Here is a 20,947-nt window from a genome sequence, read left to right on the forward strand (position 1 = left end):
AGGAAACTGGAAGGCCACAGTCCATAGTGTCACAGTGATGACTGAAGCAACTTAGCACGTATTCATGCACTACATTTTGGAATATTCTGTTGAATATGAGGGCTACTCCATTTTTTCTAAGGTATTCTTGCCCATGGTAGTATATATAATGGTCATCTGAATTAAATTTGCCCATAATGCAAAATCAAAAATAAAATACAGTAGTCCCATTCTATCACATTATACATGCTACAGTTATTGAATTTCATTTAAATATACAAACTTTACCAAGAGCCAGGTCCTTTATATTACAATTCTAAATTCCCAATATCATTTTATTTTAATTGTACTGTATGTCTAAGACCGTTATTCTGCATCATACCAGACCAGAAAGAAGATATATTGAATATTATTATAAATACTAAATTTCCTGAATTAAGTGAAAGAAATTTTCCTCTTTTTCTTTTCTATAGTATTTATAGAAACCCAAGTTTAAGCACAATATATACATGGAGGAAAGTAATTTATCTCAAATAGATGCCTCAGTAGCTCTTGAAACCTACTACTCCGTTAACTTGCATAAATTAATTTTGTTGTACCATATCATAATGTTCAGAATGGCTATCATTAAAAACTCTGACAAATGTCAGATATGGTAGAGGACGCAGAGAATAGGAAGCCCTCCTACACTGTTGGTGAGAATATAAGTTGGTATACCTACTAAGGAAAACTGTAATAGCTCTGAAAGTGAAAGTGAAAGTCACTCAGTCATGTCCAGCTCTTTGTGACCCTTTGGACTATACAGTCCATGGCATTCTCCAGGCCAGAATACTGGAATGGATAGACGTTCCCTTCTCCAGGGAAGAAGTAGCTCTGAGTTTCCTCAGAAAACAGGAAAATAGAGCTACCATATGATCTAGCAATCCCACATCTGGGCATATATATAGGCAAAATTCTAATAAAAAAATATACATGCACCCTTGTATTCATAGCAGCACTATTCAAAATAGCTAAGATATGGAAACAACCTAGATGTTCATTGACAGATGAATGGATAAGGAAGATGTCATACAGATACACAGTGAAATGCTATCTAGCATAAGTAAGGATGGAATAATATCATTTACAGCAACATGGATAAAAGTAGATATTATCATACTCAATGAAGTAAGCTAGAAAGAGAAAGATAAATACCATGTGATATCACTTGTATCTGGAATCTAAAATATGATACCAATGAACCTATATATGAAACAGAAACAGAGTCATGGACATAGAGAACAAACTGTTTGTTGCCAACAGGGAGAGGGTTGGGGGAAGGATGCAGTGGGAGATTGTGGGTCGCAGATGTAAGGTACTAAGTATATAATGAATAAATAACAAGGTCCTACTGTATAGCAGAGAGAACTATATTCAGTATCCTGTGAAAAACTATGGTGGAAAAAAAAAAAAGAAATGAATGTATTTGTATAACTAAATCTCTTCACTGCACAGCAGAAATTAACACAACACTAACTCAACTATACTTTAAGAAAAAGAAAGTCTGCTAAATCAGATAGATTATACATGCTGAATATATACTTTAGGGATTTTGTTTTTATGAAACCAACCTTGTAGAATGTAAGGACAAAATACTAAACTACTGACATACCAGAGAATAAGATGTGATTATTTATAGCAAGTCAGGAAGCTATCACTAAGCTTGTGAAAACAACTTACCTTTATAGAACAACTATAATTTCAAAGAGTAAACTAGGACCAAAAAAGCACATGTAGGGAGTGGTGCTTTGTTTTCCAGAAAGACTATCATTTAATATTCCTTTTATTGCAGACAGTTTAGCAGGTCAGATATTTCTGAGAAGGCAGCTTATACTTTACCATTTCTTCTCAGTAGCTGAGGAGCTTCCCTGGTGACTCAGATGGTAAAGTGAAGTCCTTCAATCATGTCCAACTCTTTGTGACCCCATGAACTATAGCCTACCAGGCTCCTCCATCCATGGGATTTTCCAGGTAAGAATGCTGGAGTGGGTTGCCATTTTCTTCCCCAGGTGATCTTCCTGACCCAGGGATCAAACCCGGTCTCCCGCACTGCAGGCAGATGCTTTACCATCTATGCCACCAGGCAAGTGACTCAGATGGTAAAGCACCTGCCTACAATGGAGGAGACCTTGGTTCAATCCTGGGTTCAGAAGATCCCCTGGAAAAGGGCATGGCAACCCACTCTAGTATTCTTGCCTGGAATTCCATCTTCTGGAATGCCACTCAGCTACTGAGTATGTTAGTCAGTGTGCTTAATGATAGAACAAACTACGAATGGATTGTATTAAAACTAAATAAGATGGGCTTTACCTAACAAAATAACAATAAAAACATTAATAATTTCTCTTTTGTCTTCTGGCTACAAAATTATCATATAATAAAATTTCCCATGGATTCAGAAGCAAGGAAATACACAAATGGCCAAGGATGTTGTGTCTATATAGCTTTATTGCCATCAAAGCCTTTACTATCTGTCCTTCTTCCCCACCTTGTGACATCTGGCCCACTGGACCAAACTACATTTCCCTCTCTTTTAAAATAAATTCTCAGTTTGTAAAAATGTCTACATTTAAGGTTCTAATTCTCTTGGTGTTTTCCGTGGTTCTTTACTTTTTTGCTTCCATTTCCTGGTATACAAACAACAAGCACTATCGTATGAATAAGAGATGAACCACAGATCATTTCATAGCAATGTCTTAGATAGCTCTGGGCTCATAGATAGCTACTGAGATAGAATCAGTCTGTGTGCAATATTTTTTTAATAATCAACTTCATGAAGTTGTGCACCACATATGTATTTACAATGTAGTAGATGTGCACTTAACTTTCACTTGTCCTAATTTACACACTTATTTCCATTTTTCCTTTAAAATATACTGACTACCCATAGCATTTGTATATATAAAAAGATACTTTAGTACATTTGTACAATTCTTCCACTAGTTGAATATTTACCAGCAGTTAGCTCTATTTCCAGACCTGTTTATTGTCAATTGCATTTGTTGTTGTAATCTGGAAAATTGGTTAAAATATTGTGTAGGTTGATGAGCTCTGAAAAAAGAGAAGATTAAGTCAATGACAAATCTCTATAAATAAGTCATATATAGGTCTTACATTTTCCAAAAGGGCTCTACAGAATGAGACTGAACTGAATTTAAATTCAAACTTTATTTTTTTTTTATTTTATTTTTTTTTTTATTAAATTTTAAAATCTTTAATTCTTACATGTGTTCCCAAACATGAAACCCCCTCCCACCTCCCTCCCCATAACATCTCTGTGGGTGATCCCCATGCACCAGCCCCAATCATGCTGTATCCTGCGTCAGACATAGACTGGCGATTCAATTCTTACATGATAGTATACATGATAGAATGCCATTCTCCCAAATCATCCCACCCTCTCCCTCTCTCTCTGAGTCCAAAAGTCCGTTATACACAGCTGTGTCTTTTTTCCTGTCTTGCATACAGGGTCGTCATTGCCATCTTTCTAAATTCCATATATATGTGTTAGTATACTGTATTGGTGTTTTTCTTTCTGGCTTACTTCACTCTGTATAATCGGCTCCAGTTTCATCCATCTCATCAGAACTGATTCAAATGAATTCTTTTTAACGGCTGAGTAATACTCCATCGTGTATATGTACCAAAGCTTCCTTATCCATTCATCTGCTGATGGACATCTAGGTTGTTTCCATGTCCTGGCTATTATAAACAGTGCTGCGATGAACATTGGGGTACATGTGTCTCTTTCAATTCTGGTTTCCTCGGTGTGTATACCCAGCAGTGGGATTGCTGGGTCATAAGGTAGTTCTATTTGCAATTTTTTAAGGAATCTCCACACTGTTCTCCATAGTGGCTGTACTAGTTTGCATTCCCACCAACAGTGTAGGAGGGTTCCCTTTTCTCCACACCCTCTCCAGCATTTGTTGCTTGCAGATTTTTGGATCGCAGCCATTCTAACTGGTGTGAAGTGGTACCTCATTGTGGTTTTGATTTGCATTTCTCTGATAATGAGTGATGTTGAGCATCTTTTCATGTGTTTGTTAGCCATCCGTATGTCTTCTTTGGAGAAATGTCTATTTAGTTCTTTGGCCCATTTTTTGATTGGGTCGTTTATTTTTCTGGAATTGAGCTGCATAAGTTGCTTGTATATTTTTGAGATTAGTTGTTTGTCAGTTGCTTCATTTGCTATTATTTTAAAACTAGAGCAACATTTAAAAGTTATAAACTGATTTGTTTTGCTTATTTATCTTTGATTTCTCACATTTATTAGTGGTTTTGGTATTGCAAGTAGTGGGCTAATTATTAATTTCTGTAATAAAAATAAATGCAATAGGAAAGAGTTATGTTTCTGTGAAACACTAATTTTGAACCAATAGATAAACTCTCAGGGTTATTCATTTCCTTTGCTACCTCTGTCAGATGTTCCGGTACTTTAATCTGTGATGAACATGGGGAGGTATAATTGTGCATATTCAATAGCACATCTTTCTGTGCTCATGTCTGGTAAACTGGGAATTAAACTTCAGCTATAGTTGTACTTTGTGGGGGTTTTTGAGATAAAATAATCCCATTTTAGTAAAATGCTGATTGAAAGAATTTCATTGGAAACATTTGTTAAATGTTTGCTAGAGTAAGTTAACGGGTTACTATTGACAAATTTTTGGTCAAAGGAGATCTGAATCTGATGTCCTCTGCTTTTAATCTAAGCACTTTTGAGAGGTCACTTTCCTGTCTATTTAGATGAACTAAACATGTTGAACGTTTTTGGGCTCCAAAATCACTGCAGATGGTGACTGCAGCCAAAAGACACTTGCTCCTTGGAAGAAAAACTATGACCAACCTAGACAGCATATTAAAAAGCAGAGATATTACTTTGCCAACAAAGGTCTGTCTAGTCAAAGCTATGGTTTTTCCAGTAGTCATGTATGGATGTGAGAGTTGGACTATAAAGATGGCTGAGCGCTGAAGAATTGATGCTTTTGAACTGTGGTGTTGGAGAAAACTCTTGAGAGTCCCTTGGACTGCAAGGAGATCCAACCAGTCCATCCTAAAGCGGTCAGTCCAGAATATTCATTGGAAGGACTGATGCTAAAGCTGAAACTCCAATACTTTGGCCACCTGATGCGAAGAACTGACTCATTTGAAAAGACCCTGAGGCTGGGAAAGATTGAGGGCAGGAGGAGAAGGGGACGACAGATGATGAGATGGCTGGATGGCATCACCGACTCAATGGACATGAGTTTGAGTAAACTCCAGGAGTAGGTGATGGACAGGGTGGCCTGGTGTGCTGCAGTCCATGGGGTTGCAAAGAGTCAGACACGACTGAGCAACTCAACTGAACTGAAACATGTTGAATAGGTTTCACTTGGACAGAAATTACAAGTAACAGAATATGTTAATTTTATAGATGGGGATACTGAGTCTGAGAAATAAAGACACAGAGTCAGATTATTATCTAAAAGTATAAACATAAATCCATTTGGAAATAATCCATCTGAGAAAGACAAAAGAGGTTTCCAAGATAGTCACCAGTATAAAAAAGAAACACAAAGACATAAAATCTTAGTACAATACATATTTAGATAGGTGGATAAGTAAAAGCAGGTTATCAAGAGGGAGTTTTAAATAACTATATTTATTGATTTCTGCAGTGTGGATTCTCACCTGGAGATATTTTTCAGATCTTTCCCTTTTAGGTTTGACTTCTGTGAGATATTAGAAATATTTGAACTAACTGATTAATTAAATTTATTAATGTGCCTTGCTTGATGCCATCTTCCAAGATTAGCAATGTAAGGAGAATGAAACTGAAAGCACCATTACCCCTATATTTCTTACATCCTAGGTAAATTCTTACTTTTTAACTATTATAGTCCTATAGGTTTCTAAGAATAAAAATAACATTTTTATGCAGAGCTTCCCCTCCTGTCATAGCTGAGGTTAGGATGAATATTTAAACAGGATTTTAATTTCATTTTAGCCTCCACAAAGCAGAGAGAACAGCATAGATAGACAATTCTCTCAGGATCAGGTGCCTGTATTTTCCCATCTTCTGGCTTGCCTTGTTGTAGAAATGTATACATTTCCATCTTTATCTTTACTACCTGAACATCCACATTTTAAAATACTTCCTCAAAAGTCTGTTCCTGAGAAATCATAATCTCAAGAGTAGTTATACTTTCCTCTAAAAAGCCAAAGTTGAAATTTTACTTTCAGATTTGTGCCTGGGAAAGTCTTCCCTAAACAATTGATACAGGGAATATCCATCTCCTTCAGATATTTCTTTAACTTATTTCTAATTTCTATGAGAAAAACTATGTAAAAATGCATATTTGATTAACAAAGTAAAATAGCAGTTCAGTGAAATATTAGATAGCCATTAATTTATTTGACAGATATAGTACAGAAAAGTAGATTTAAGGAATTTTGAAAGTTCTTTTTAATTTTTCTGTTCACTCAAAAAATTATTTATTTTTATTGGCAAGTAGTTGATTTACAATGTTATATTAGTTTCCATTATATAGCAAAGTGAATCAGTCATGCATATATTAATACATATATCTACTTTTTTTAGACTCTATTTCCATATAGGTCATTGCACATATATCGTCAGTTGTGTATAACTGTGTGATCCTATAGACTGTAGCCTCTGAGTCCTCTGTCCTTAGGACATTTCAGATGGGTAATAACTCACTGAGTAGAGTTATTGAGTAGAGTTTCCCTGTGTTATACAATACGTCCTTATTAGCTATCTACTTTATGTGTAGCAGCGTGTATATGTGTTTAATCTTTTGATAGTAAATTATTAAAGAGAATATATCCCTATGGTTCAGTTCAGTCACTCAGTCATGTCAGACTCCTTGTGACCCCATGAATTGCAGCACTCCAGGACTCCCTGTCCATCACCAACTCCCGGAGTTCACTCAAACTCACGTCCATCGAGTGAGTGATGCCATCCAGCCATCTCATCCTCTGTCGTCCCCTTCTCCTCCTGCCCCCAATCCCTCCCAGCATCAGGGTCTTTTCCAATGAGTCAACGCTTCGCATGAGGTGTCCAAAGTACTGGAGTTTCAGCTTTATAATCATTCCTTCCAAAGTACACCTAGGGCTGATCTCCTTTAGAATGGACTGGTTGGATCTCCTTGCAGTCCAAGGGACTCTCAAGAGTCTTCTCCAACACCACAGTTCAAAGCATCAGTTCTTTGGCACTCAGTTTTCTTCACAGTCCAACTCTCACATCCATACATGACCACTGGAAAAACCATAGCCTTAACTAGACGGACCTTTGTTGGCAAAGTAATGTCTCTGCTTTTGAATATGCTATCTGCTGCTGCTAAGTCGCTTCAGTCGTGTCCAAACCTGTGCGACCCCATAGCTGGCAGCCCACCAGGCTCTCCCGTCCCTGGGATTCTCCAGGCAAGAACACTGGAGTGGGTTGCCATTTCCTTCTCCAATGCGTGAACGTGAAAAGTGAAAGTGAAGTCACTCTCCGCGACCCCATGGACTGCAGCCTTCCAATGCTCCTCCATCCATGGGATTTTCCAAGCAAGAGTACTGGAGTGGGGTGCCATTGCCTTCTCCACAATATGCTATCTAGGTTGGTCATAACTTTCCTTCCAAGAGGTAAGCATCTTTTAATTTCATGGCTGCAATCACCATACGCAGTGATTTTGGAGCCCCCAAAAATAAAGTCTGACACTGTTTCCACTGGTTCCCCATCTATTTCCCATGAAGTGATGGAACCGGATGCCATGATCTTAGTTTTTTGAATGTTGAGCTTTAAGCCAACTTTTTCACTCTCCTCTTTTACTTTCATCAAGAGGATTTTTAGTTCTTCTTCACTTTCTGCCATAAGAGTGGTGCCATCTGCATATCTGAGGTTATTGATATTTCTCCCGGCAGTCTTGATTCCAGCTTGTGCCTCTTCCAGCCCAGCATTTCTCATGATGTACTCTGCATAGAAGTTAAATAAGCAGGGTGACAATATACAGCCTTAACACACTCCTTTTCCTATTTGGAACCAGTCTGTTGTTCCATGTCCATTTCTAACTGTTGCTTCCTGGCCTGCATACAGATTTCTCAAGAGGTAGGTCCGGTGGTCTGATATTCCCATCTCTTGAAGAATTGTCCACAGATTTTGTGATCCACACAGTCAAAGGCTTTGGCATAGTCAATAAAACAGAAATAGATGTTTTGTGGAACTCTCTTGCATTTTCGATGATCCCTTGCATGTTGGCAATTTGATCTCTGATTCCTCTGCCTTTTCTAAAACCAGCTTGAACATCTGGAAGTTCATGGTTCATGTATTGCTAAAGCCTGGCTTGGAGAATTTTGAGCATCACTTTACTTACTGGTGTGTGAGATGAGTGCAATTGTGCGGTAGTTTGAGCATTCTTTGGCATTGCCTTTCTTTGAGATTAGAATGAAAACTGATCTTTTCCAGTCCTGTGGCCACTGCTGAGCTTTCCAAATTGGCTGGCATACTGAGTGCAGCACTTTCACAGCATCATCTTTCAGGATTTGAAATAGCTCAACTGGAATTTCATCACCTTCACTAGCTTTGTTCATAGTGATGCTTTCTAAGGCCCACTTGACTTCACATTCCAGGATGTCTGACTCTAGGGGAGTGATCATACATTGTGATTATCTTGGTCGTGAAGATCTTTTTTGTACAGTTCTTCTGTGTATTCTTGCCACCTCTTCTTAATATCTTCTGCTTTTGTTAGGTCCATACCATTTCTGTCCTTTATCGAGCCCATCTTTGCATGAAATATTCCCTTGGTATCTCTCATTTTCTTGAAGAGATATCTAATCTTTCCCATTCTGTTGTTTCCCTCTATTTCTTTGCATTGATCGCTGAGGAAGGCTTTTTTATTTCTTCTTGCTATTGTTTGGAACTCTACATTCAAATGCTTATATCTTTCCTTTTCTCCTTTGCTTTTCACTTCTCTTCTTTTCACAGCTATTTGTAAGGCCTCCTCAGACAGCCATTTTGCTTTTTTCCATTTCTTTTCCATGGCGACAGTCTTGATCCCTGTCTCCTGTACAATGTCACAAACCTCCATCCATAGCTCATCCAGTACTCTATCTATCAGATCTAGGCCCTTAAATCTATTTCTCACTTCCACTTTAAAATCATAAGTGATTTGATTTACGTCATACCTGAATGGTCTAGGGGTTTTCTCTACTTTCTTCAATTTAAGTCTGAATTTGGCAATAAGGTGTTCATTATCTGAGCCACAGTCAGCTCCCGGTCTTGTTTTTGCTGACTGTATAGAGCTTCTCCATCTTTGGCTGCAGAGAATATAATCAAACTGATTTCAGTGTTGGCCATCTGATGATGTCCATGTGTAGAGTCTTCTCTTGTGTGGCTGGAAGAGAGTGTTTGCTATGACCAGTGTGTTCTCTTGGCAAAACTCTATTAGCCTTTGCCCTGCTTCATTCCATGTTTTTATGTTTAAATCCCTGTCTGCCCCTGAATTTCACTGTAGCTAATTAAAGATCATGTCTTTGCTACAAAATCATAGCTAGAATTAGTATATTTCAACTCTTAAGATAGGAGAAATACCATGAAATGTAATCTGTTAATTCATAAAAATATTTATTAGAGCTTAAAGGTGCTCTTTTAGTTTATGCACATCCAAAATATATAAGCAAACAAACAAAAAAACAGGTCTTGCTTAGAAGTAACCGCTATGTTCATGGGAGAAAGGAAACTAAGGTCATTAATAGTGTGATAATGTAAAGTAAAATAAACTTCTATTTGAAATATTATTTTTGTACTTAGAAACAATTTAAAACTGAAATTAAAATATTTGAAATTACAACAAGAGTGGGGTTTTTAAATATCTCTATTGTTTTCAATTTTATAAATGTTTCAAATACTTTGATAATAACATGTGAATATACAACATCACAACTCATAAAATCTGGCATATTTATTCAGTATAATTTTATTAATTGCACAAGTAGCAGGGCAACAGAATTAATAGATGATGTGACCAGAGTACTGAGTAATTAGAATGAGGATGTTAAAATTAGATCATTAACCGCCTGTCTTTTTGCCTAATGACTAGGTATCCACTGAAACTAGAAACAGAGGAAGGAATAATAAATTCAGTAAAGAGTTGTGTTTAATTGAACATAGTGAGTTTGTATAATAGAAAGCTTAAATAAAGGAGGGGGTCTTGGGAGAGATTATAACTTATATGGAATGCAGAGTTTATTTAGTTGGATTTACTGTTAACTGAAAAAAGATAAAAAGAGCTACTGTACAGGCCTCTCTTACTTGAAACATTGCTGCTCATTGTTAACATTCTCAAAAGGATAGAATCATATACTATCATAGAAATCATACTGAATATCACAAGTTTTCACTGGTGATTGCAGATGTGATGCTTATTTCTAGTTTTCCCCTCTAGATCCAATCTCCATTCTTTGCTCTCCTATGTGCTCTGGGAAGATACGATCTTCATGAACTGTATCAGGGAGCCCCTTTACCTCTAGCTTGCACTTGCATTTTTAACAAAAGGCGTACACTTACAGTAACAAGGGAAAAGGGCAAATGAAGAGGTAGGGTATTTTTGCCAGTCTCTGTCCCTCCGGAGTGGACAGGAGGTAGGTCTGTTCATCCTGTGGGCCCTCCCACATTTACAACCATTTTGGGGAAGCAGTTAACTACTCTGTGGGCTGGAGACTTCACACTTAGGAACTAGGAGTTTTTAGCCCTGGGTGCTTCACACTTCATTTGATTTTTTATATCCTCTGTCACATCTTTGGGCTTCCCTGGAGCTCAACTGGTAAAGAATCTGCTGTAATTCAGGAGAAATCAGTTTGATTCCTGGATTGGGAAGATATGCTGGAGAAGGGATAGGCTACCCACTCCAGTATTCTTGGGCTTCTCTGATAGCACAGCTGGTAAAGAATCCACCTGCAGTGTGTCAGACCTGGGTTTGATCCCTGGGTTGAGAAGATCCCCTAGAGAAGGGAGCATCTATGCACTTCAGTATTCTTGCCTGGAGAATTGCTTGGAATGTATAATCCATATTAACACAAAGAGTCAGACATGACTATGCAACTTTCACTTCCACTGCATATTTTTGTTAGCTGTAGATTTATACACATATATTTTACAAAAATTTGCAAATTTCCAACAGAAAATTATAAACAGAAATTAGGTCTCATATGTAATATTTTGAATAACTGAAATATAAATTAAAGTAAATGTCTTAAGAGATATAGCATCTCTTTCCTTTAATGGGTATATCGTTTTAAAACTTACATATATTGATTCAAAAATGGTATGTTATAAACTATGATGTATAATTAGAGGTATTTATAACTCCTACAAAAAAAGATCTTCACGACCCAGATAATCATGAAGATGTGATCACTCACCTAGAGCCAGATGTCCTGGAATGTGAAGTCAAGTGGGCCATAGGAAGCATCACTACAAACAAAGCAAGTGAAGGTGATGGAATTCCAGCTTAGCTATTTCAAATCCTAAAAGATGATGCTGTGAAAGTGATGCACTCAATATGCCAGCAAATTTGGAAAGCTCAGCAGTGGCCACAGGACTGGAAAAGGTCAGTTTTCATTCTAATCTCAAAGAAAAGCAATGCCAAAGAATGCTCAAACTATTGCACAATTGCACTCATCTCACACACTAGCAAAGTAATGCTCAACATTCTTCAAGTCAGGCTTCAACACTATGTGAACCATGAACTTCCTGACGTTCAAGCTGGTTTTAGAAAAGGCAAAGAAACCAGAGATCAAATTGTCAACATCCATTGGATCATCAAAAAAGCAAGAGAGTTCCAGAAAAACACCTATTTCTGTTTTATTGACTATGCCAAAGCCTTTAGCTGTGTGGATCCCAACAAACTATGGAAAATTCTGAAAGAAATGAGAATATCAGAACACCTGACCTGCCTACTGAGAAATCTGTATACAGGTCAAGAAGCAGCAGTTAGAACTGGATATGGAACAACACACTAGTTCCAAATCAGGAAAGGAGTACGTCAAGGATGTATATTGTCACCCTGCTTATTTAACTTAAATGCAGACTACATTATGAGAAATGCTGGGCTGGATGAAGCACAATCTGGAATCAAGATTGCTGGGAGAAATATCAATAACCTCAGATATGCAGATGACACCATGCAGATGACACTATGTCAAAAGTGAAGAGGAACTAAAAAGCCTCTTGATGAAAGTGAAAGAGGAGAGTGAAAAAGTCGACTTAAAGCTCAACATTCAGAAAACTAAGATCATGGCATCTGGCCCCATCACTTCATGGCAAATAGACAGGAAAACAGTGGAAGCAGAGACAGACTATTTTTGCTGTGCTCCAAAATCACTGCAGATGGTGACTGCAGCTATGAAATTAAAAGACGCTTGCTCCTTGGAAGAAAAGTTATGACTAACCTAGACAGCATATTAAAAACCACAGACATTACTTTGTCAACAAAGCTCTGTCTAGTAAAAAACTGATTTTTCCAGTGGTCATGTATGGATGTGAAAGTTGGACTATAAAGAAAGCTGAGTGCTGAAGAATTGATGCTTTTGAACTATGGTGTTGGAGAAGGCTCTTGAGAGTCCTTTGGACTGCAAGGAGATCCAACCAGTCCATCCTCAAGGAAATCAGTCCTGAATATTCATTGGAAGAACTGATGCTGAAGCTGAAACTCCAATACTTTGGCCACGTGATATGAAGAGCTGATTCTTTAGAAAAGACCCTGATGCTGGGAAAGATTGAGGGCAGGAAGAAAAGGGGATGACAGAGGATGAAATGCTTGGATGGCATCATTGACTCAATGGGCATGAGTTTGAGTAAACTCCGGGAGTTTGTGATAGACAGGGAGGCCTGGCATGCTGCAGTCCATGGGGTCACAAAGAGTTGGACACGACTGAGTGACTGAACTGAACTGATAACTCCTAAGCCCTAATGAAACTTTCTGGGTAGGTATCATATCTGATCACATTTAAGTCTTTTACACAACAAAATTGTTTATTTGATTCAGCATTGTGGGCTTCTCTGGTGACTCAAATGTTAAAGAATCTGTCTGCAAGGCAGGAGACCCAGGTCAATCTCTGGGTCCAGAAGGTCCCTTGGAGAAGTGAATGGCTACCCACTCCAGTATTCTTGCCTGGAGAATTCAATGGACAGAACCTGGTGGGCTACGTTCCATGGGATTGTAAAGAGTTGGACATGACTGAGCGACTAACACACTCACAACTGACAATTGTTTAAATCAAGTTAATTGTGGTAAGGTCATACTTTTTCTAAATATTAAACAATATTTATATAATTAGCTTGTGAACTTTTTCATTATTTCTTGTCTCAAATCACTATTATTCTGTTTTCAAATATAATATGATATAAATGTCTGTGTATGTGGTATATGTATTTGTTATGTATTATTGTATAGGAAGTTACCCCAAAATTTATTGGTTGAAACATGAAATGTTTACTATCTCATAATTTCTATGTTAGGAATTTAAAGTGAATGGTTTTAGCTAGCAGTGCCATGAAGTTGAAGTCCAGATATTGGATAGGGCTGCAGTCATATGAAGGCCCAACTGGTGTTGGAAGATCTATTTCCAACTTCATACCTCCTTATTGGCTATAGGCAGGAGGCTTCAGTTCCTTACCTCATAGACCTCTCCCTAAAACATGGCAGCTGACTTCATTCTGAAGCTCCCTAGAGCAAATAGACAAAGAGATAAAAAGGAAAGAATTAGAGAGAGAAGCCAAAATGCCTGAAGTTACATATAATTTCTTCTGTCATATTCTATTGCTCATATACACCAGTGCTGACTCAATGTAGACAGGGACAAAGACATGAATATCAGCAAATGGAGATCATTGCATCATCTTGGAGACAGGCTAACACAGCAAGTAATTTTTATACCAACATACATTTCATCAGACATCAGGCATGTAAATACCAGTAGTTCTCAGGTCAGAGAATAATGAAGCACGTTGCTATTTGAGTTTGAAATTCCTTGATAATGGTGCAAAGAATCCTGCAATACAAAAAGAGAAAAAAAATGTACAGACAATGGGATTCAGTTAGAGACAGTGCTGCACTGTATTCTGTGTTACCTCTTTTCACTCTCAAATGATAGTTAATGGGATTTTTCTGGGAATATGCTGATCGTGTACAAAGGACAGAAAATTTATATGCTTCTATCATCATCATTCTACAGATATGGTATGAGTCAAGCTGAGTAAAATATTGATAAATCTATAGGACCTTTAGCATTTGACATAAAAATGTGTAAATTATAAATAACATGCCCTTTAGTTAGTAAAGTTTGGCCTGTTTTATTTTACCCAATGTCTTTAAGCACTCATTGTTTTTATTCATTGAGCTCAAGTGAATAAAACTTTTTAAAAGTTCTAAACTATTTAAAACTTTTTAAAATAAGTTTAACTTTATAAGATAAGAGGTTTATATACCTAAAGAAATGTCAGGAAACAGGGGTTTTTAAACTTAACACTCTTCCTCTTAGCATGAACTTTGTTTTTATCTTGTGATTGTTTCACTACATATTTATTCAATCTCTTATTTTCACAGTAACTAACATATTATGATAGTAAAGGGTGTTCAGTACACGGTAATCCAAGTCTATGTCCCAACCAGTAATGCTGAAGACTGAAGTTGAATGGTTCTATGAAGACCTCAAAGACCTTTTAGAACTAACACCCCCAAAAGGTGTCCTTTTCATTATAGGGGAATAGAATGCAAAAGTAGGAAGTCAAGAAACACCTGGAGTAACAGGCAAATTTGACCTTGGAGTACAGAATGTAGCAGGGCAAAGGCTAATAGAGTTTTGCCAAGATAATGCACTGGTCATAGCAAACACCCTCTTCCAACAACACAAGAGAAGACTCTACACATGAACATCACTAAATGGTCAAAACCGAAATCAGTTTGATTATATTCTTTGCAGCCAAAGATGGAAAAGCTCTATACAGTCAGCAAAAACAAGACTGGGAGCTGACTGTGGCTCAGATCATGAACACCTTATTGCTAAATTCAGACTAAAATTGAAGAAAGTGGGGAAAACCCAGGTATGACCTAAATCAAATCCCTTATGATTATACAGTGGAAGTGAGAAATAGATTTAAGGGACTAGATCTGATAGAGTGCTGGAAGAACTATGGACAGAGGTTCGTGACATTGTACAGGAGACAGGGAGCAAGACCATCCCCATGGAAAAGAAGTGCAAAAAAGCAAAATGGCTGTCTTGGGAGGACTTACAAATAGCTGTGAAAGAAGAGAAAAGCAAAAGAGAAAAGGAAAAATATACCCATTTGAATGCAGATTCCCAAAGAATAGCAAGGAGAGATAAAAAAGCCATCCTCAGTGATCAGTGCAAAGAAATAGAAGAAAACAACAGAATGGGGAAGACTAGAGATCTCTTCAAGAAAATTAGAGATACCAAGCGAATATTTCATGCAAAGATGGGCTCAATGAAGGACAGAAATGGTATGGACCTAACAGAAGCAGAAGATACTAAGAAGAGGTGGCAAGAATACACAGAAAAACTGTACAAAAAATATTTTCATGACCCAGATAATCACAATGAAATGATCACTCACCTAGAGCCAAATATCCTGGAATGTGAAGTCAAGTGGGCCTTAGAAAGCATCACTGTGAGCAAAGCTAGTGGAGGTGATGGAATTCCAGTTGAGCTATTTCAAATCCTAAAAGATAATGCTGTGAAAGTGTTCCACTCAGTTTGCCAGGAAATTTGGAAACCTTAGCAGTTGCCGCATGACTGGAAAAGGTCAGTATTCATTCCAATGCCTAAAAAACACAATGCCAAAGAATGCTCAAATTACCACACAATTGCACTCATCTCATACGGTAGTAAAGTAATGCTTAAAATTCTCCAAGCCAGACTTCAGGAATACATGAACCATGAAATTCCATATGTTCAAGCTTATTTTAGAAAAGGCAGAGGAACAAGAGATCAAATTGCCAACATCCGCTGGATCATTGAAAAAGCAACAGAGTTCCAGAAAAACATCTATTTCTGCTTTATTGACTATGCCAAAGCCTTTGACTGTGTGGATCACAATAAACTGGAAAATTCTTCAAGAGATGGGAATACCAGACCACCTGAACTGCCTCTTGAGAAATCTGTATGCAGGTCAGGAAGCAACAGCTAGAACTGGACATGGAACAACAGACTGGTTCCAAATAGGAAAAGAAGTACGTTGAGGCTGTATAGTGTCATCCTTCTTATTTTACTTCTATGCAGAGTACATCATGAGAAACGCTGGGCTGGAAGGAGCACAAGCTGGAATTAAGATTGCCAGGAGAAATATCAATAACCTCAGATATTCAGATGACACACCCTTATGGCAGAAAGTGAAGAGGAACTAAAGATCCACTTGATGAAAGTGAAAGAGGAGAGTGAAAATGTTGACTTAATTCTCAACATTCGGAAAACTAAGATCATGGCATCCGGTCCCATCACTTCGTGGCAAATAGATAGGGAAACAGTGGAAACAGTGACAGACTATTTTTTGTGCTCCAAAATCACTGTAGGTGGTGACTGCAGCCGTGAAATTAAAAGACACTTACTCCTTGGTTGGAAAGTTATGACCAACCTAGATAGCATATTCAAAAGCAGAGACATTACTTTGCCTACCAAGGTCCATCTAGGCAAGGCTATGGTTTTTCCAGTGATCATGTATTGATGTGACATTTGTACTATAAAGAAAGCTGAGTGCCAAATAATTGATGCTTTTGAACTGAGGTGTTGGAGAAGACTCTTGAGAGTCCCTTGGACTGCAAGGAGATCCAACCAGTCCATCCTAAAGGAGATCAGTCCTGGGTGTTCATTGGAAGGACTGATGCTAAAGCTGAAACTCCAATACTTTGGCCACCTGATGGGAGAAACTGACTCATTTGAAAAGATCCTGACGCTGGGAAAATTGAGGGCAGGAAGACAAGGGGACGACAGAGGAGGAGATTGTTGGATGGCATCACTGGTTAATGGACATGAGTTTGAGTGAACTCCGGGAGCTGGTGATGGACAGGGAGATCTGTCATACTGCAGTCCATGGGATCATGAAGAGTCGGACATGACTGAGTGACTGAACTGAACTGAACTGAACTGAACTGAAGGGGTTCTTGGCTTTGACCTTGGCAAAAAAAAAAGCAAAAGTCACTCAGTCGTGTCCAACTCTTTCTGACCTCATGGACTGTATAGTCCATGGAATTCTCTAGGCCAGAATACTGAAGTGGGTAGCCTTTCCCTTCTCCAGGGAATCTTCTCAACACAGGGATCGAACCCAGGTCTCCCGCATTGCAGGCAGACTCTTTACCAGCTGAGCCACAAGGGAAGAAGTAACTTTAAATGAGCAACTCATGTTAATTTAGTATAACTAGGTTTGTGTATGTGTGTGTGTAAGATCAGTTGTGTCCAAATCTGTGACCCCATGGACTGTAGCCCACCAGGCTTCTCTGTCCTATTGATTTTCCACGCAAGCATACTGGGTTGCCATTTCCTACTCCAAGGGATCTTCCTGACCCAGGATTCGAACCTGCTTCTCTTCTGTCTCTTGCATTGGTAGGTGGGCTCTTTCCCACTCTGACACCTGGGAAACCCAAGGAATGCTTTTGGTTTTTTTTTAATTCATCTTCTAAGAAGTTTACTCTTATTTTCGAAGACAGAAATCAATATTTACCTTAGATATTTAAGGTATTGATAAAGCCAGGTTCTCATTCTTTTCTGTAAGTTAAAGAATTTAATAGTTTGTTTTGGACTTAAACACATAACAGGCAAAATTGCAGCATCTATTATTGAAATGTGATATCGCAGCACACTTCCGTGAGGTACTGGAAATATTCTCACAGAAGTACTGAGAAATACATATATTGGACCCAAGTTTTCCCAGATCCATGTTATTTACTAGGAAATGTTTCAAGTGAATTTTTACATACAGTTAATATTTCTAAAACTAAGCAGCACACATTTGTCAGAAAAACATATTAAATCATTTTCTCAATTATTGAGATACTTAATTCATTCATCCACTCATTCAGCACACAATTATTGAGTATTTTAATATTAGTCCTTATGTTAGGAATTGGATATAGAATACTCTTTGGAAATCTCAATTCATATTATCTACTCTCAAGAATTGTACAGACTAAGAAATGTAGAGAACATAAATAACAAAAATTGCAAAATTCTAGCTATTATACAAGGACATAAAGTAGGTGCTATTATAGTTGATAAAAAAAATAAGCAAATTTTGCTATTGATAAGGATATTCTCACTTGGGAGATGACATTTAAACTGAAACCTGAAGTATGAGAAATGCTGCCTGGGAGGATCTGAGAAAAGAGCATTCTTGGCAGGGAGAACAGCCAGTGCAAAGATTATGGTATATTTTAAGAACGTAAACAGTCATGTGTAATAAATGCAGAGGAGAATGCCATGAAATGAGGTTTGGATTGATATAGTAAAATCACACCTTCAGTTCAGTTCAGTTCAGTTGCTCAGTCGTGTCTGACTCTTTGCGACACCATGAATCGCAGCACGGCAGGCCTCCCTGTCCATCTCCATCTCACGGAATTCACCCAGACTCGTGTCCATTGAGTCAGTGATGCCATCCAGCCATCTCATCATCTGTCGTCCCCTTCTCCTCCTGCCCCCAATCCCTCCCAACATCAGAGTCTTTTCCAATGAGTCAACTCATCTCATGAGGTGGCCAAAGTACTAGAGTTTCAGCTTCAGCATCATTCCCTCCAAAGAAATCCCAGGGCTGATCTCCTTCAGAATGGACTGGTTGGATCTCCTTGCAGTCCAAGGGACTCTCAAGACTCTTCTCCAACACCACAGTTCAAAAGCATCAGTTCTTCAGCCCTCAGCTTTCTTCACAGTCCAACTCTCACATCCATACACGACCACAGGAAAAACCATAGCCTTGACTAGATGGACCTTTGTTGGCAAAGTAATGTCTCTGCTTTTCGACATGCTATCTAGGTTGGTCATAACTTTTCTTCCAAGGAGTAAGCATCTTTTAATTTTATGGCTGCAGTCACCATCTGCAGTGATTTTGGAGCCAAAAAAAATTAAAGTCTGACACTGTTTCCACTGTTTCCCCATCTATTTCCCATGAAGTGATGGGACCAGATGCCATGATCTTCGTTTTCTGAATGTTGAGCTTTAAGCCAACTTTTTCACTCTCCACTTTTACTTTCATCAAGAGGCTTTTTAGTTCATCTTAACTTTCTGCCATAAGGGTGGTGTCATCTGAGATCTATTTCTGTTTTACTGACTATGCCAAAGTCTTTGACTGTGTGGACCACAATAAACTGTGGAAAATTCTTCAAGAGATGGGAATACCAGACCACCTGACCTGCCTCTTGAGAAACCTATATGCAGGTCAAGAAGCAATAGTTAGAACTGGACATGGAACAACAGACTGGTTCTAAATAGGAAAAGGAGTACATCAAGGCTGTATATTGTCACCCTGCTTATTTAACTTATATGCAGAGTACATCATGAGAAACGCTAGGCTGGAAGAAGCACAAACTGGAATCAAGATTGCCAGGAGAAATATCAATAACCTCAGATATGCAGATGACACCACCCTTATGGCAGAAAGTGAAGAGGAACTAAAAAGCCTCTTGATGAAAGTGAAAGTGGGTTTGTAAGTAACTTCGTGTGTATGGTTTCCTAGGATTGCCGTTACAAATTACCACAAATTTGGTGGCTAAAAATATATATAAATTTATTCTTTGACAGTTCTAACAGAAGCCTGAAATCAAGGTGTCTGCAGAACCACACTCCCTCTAAGGATGCTAAGGAAGCATTCATCCCTCTTACCTTTTGGTGATTGCTGGAGTTCCTTTGCATTCCTTGACTTGTGATTGTCTTCCCGTCAGCTTGCATCATCTGCTCACCTCCTATGACTCCTTGTGCCCCATATCTTTTCTTATGATCCCAGTCATTGCTTTAAAATCCAGTCTAAATCCAGAAGTGTCTTTTTTGACAATTTTAGCTTAATTACATCTGAAAATACCTATTTTCAAAAAATCATACTTACAGATAGAGGGAGTTAGGGGTTGGGCATATCTTTTGGGGGGCACACCTCAATCTACTACACTAAAAGTCCAAGTTATTCCGAATAATATGAGTAGTCATTGAAAATTTATAAGCAAAAAACTAAAATTTATAAGCAGGAAACTATTAATATAGATTTAATAAGAATAGTTCTTTTAGCTCTATGTAGGAAAAAGTGGTACTAGAAAAAGCAAGAGAAGAATCTATTTAGGGAGCTGCTTTCACAGTTTAGATGAGCAACTACAATGGCCAATGGCTCAAACTAGAGTATTACCAGTGGAGTTAAAGAAAAAGTATATTAGATTCAAGATACATTGTGAAGGTAAAATAATTAGTATTTAGCAGTAGATACTATATTCCATGTGTCAAGGTAAGGAAGAAGAGAGAATAAAAGATGATTATCACATTTCTGATTTGAACATCTCAGTGAGTAACACTAACTGAAATGGAGAAAATAGGTTTATCTAGTCTATAAAATTGTCTATTTCCAAGACATATTGCTTTAGAGCTTTACCAGAATTAGTTAACTAAATATCGGATGAAATTAGATCCAACTTTCTATATGAATAATATATAATTTTTTAAAAGAAAATATACAACTCTATTGGATATTTGCATTAAGGCAGTGACATTCCTAATTGACAAATAGGGATTGGACAAAATAGGAATCATCTTTTAATTCAATTATTTAGATCTTTAATTCATAAAGAAAAGTGGGTTATTTCTTAAAGCATAACTGGATGGTCAAATTCTATTGATGTTTAATGTTTTGAGGAGGCTAATGTCCTGTATAAAAGGCAACCACAGTGGGCTTTATGTAGCTTTCATG

This window comes from Capricornis sumatraensis, chromosome 9 (assembly GCF_032405125.1).
Source record: "Capricornis sumatraensis isolate serow.1 chromosome 9, serow.2, whole genome shotgun sequence".
Classification (NCBI taxonomy): domain Eukaryota; kingdom Metazoa; phylum Chordata; class Mammalia; order Artiodactyla; family Bovidae; genus Capricornis; species Capricornis sumatraensis.